Source organism: Elephantulus edwardii, unplaced genomic scaffold (genome assembly GCF_000299155.1).
Source record: "Elephantulus edwardii isolate Elephantulus edwardi_28Jun2011 unplaced genomic scaffold, EleEdw1.0 scaffold00203, whole genome shotgun sequence".
Taxonomy (NCBI): Eukaryota; Metazoa; Chordata; class Mammalia; order Macroscelidea; family Macroscelididae; genus Elephantulus; species Elephantulus edwardii.
Window position 1 is genome coordinate 1 of NW_006399953.1, and position 1,126 is coordinate 1,126.

A 1,126-nucleotide genomic window follows, 5' to 3' on the forward strand; every position below is an offset into this window, starting at 1 on the left:
GGGGGGGGAGAAGGGGAAAAGGGGGGGATTGTATACCAATGAAGACGTTTATCTTTTGCTTTTTAAAGAGAAGAGCAAACTGGGGAGAGGGGGGTAAAGAAAAAAGTGTGACAATGAATGAATGAAAATACAAAATCTCTGCAAATGCTCATTAAATTAATAAAATAATTTTTAAAAAAAAGCTCCTGTAGGTTTGGACAGCCAACACCTCATCCGCCCCAGAGCACAGGCCCCCCTTCACAGTCACTGCCACCAGTTCACACCCGCCACCCCCGACTCACCATGGATGATGACATCCGCTGCATTTACGGTGAACATTGGCTCCAGCATGTGCAAGGCCTGCTTTGAGGGTGATGACGTCCCCCACGCTGTCTTTCCCTCCATAATGGGGAGCCCTGGGCACCAGGGCGTGATGGTGGGCATGGGCCAGAAGGACTCCCACGTGGGGGATGAAGCCCAGAGCAAGAGAGGCATCTTGACCCTCAAGTACTCCATTGAGCATGGCATTGTCACCAACTGGGAGAAGATCTGGCACCACACCTTCTACAACAAGCTTCATGTGGCCCCAAAGAGTACCCTGTGCTGCTGATGGAGACCCCCTGAGCCCCAAGGCTAACTTGGAGAAGATGATCCAAATCATGTTCGAGACCTTCAACACCCGTGCCATGTATGTCGCCATCCAGGCTGTGCTGTCCCTGTGTGCCTCTGGCCGAACCACCGGCATCGTGATGGATTCCAGCGATGGGGTCACCCACACTGTGCCCATCTACGAGGAGTATGCCCTCCCCTATACCATCCTGCATCTGGACCTAGCTGGCCAGGACCTGATGGATTACCTCATGAAGATCCTCACCAAGCAGGCTGCAACTAAATCACCATGGCTCAGAGGGAAATTGGGCCGTAACATCAAGGAGAAACTGTTCAGTTGCCCTAGACTTCGAACAGGAAATGGCCATGGCGGCTTCTTCATCCTCCTTGCAGAAGAGCTACGAGCTGCCCGATGGGCAGGTCATCACCATGGGCAATGAAGTTTCTGCTGACCTGAGGCACTGTTTCAGCCCTCCTTCCTGGGCATGAAGTCTTGTGGCATCCATGAAACTACCTTCAATTCCATCATGAAGTGTGA

The 1,126-nt window shown here is 52.2% G+C and overlaps 1 pseudogene; it reads left to right on the top strand.

The window, feature by feature from the left end:
- The first annotated feature begins 282 nt into the window (after window positions 1-282).
- LOC102864533 overlaps window positions 283-1,126 on the top strand; it is a 71,252-nt pseudogene continuing 70,408 nt past the window's right edge.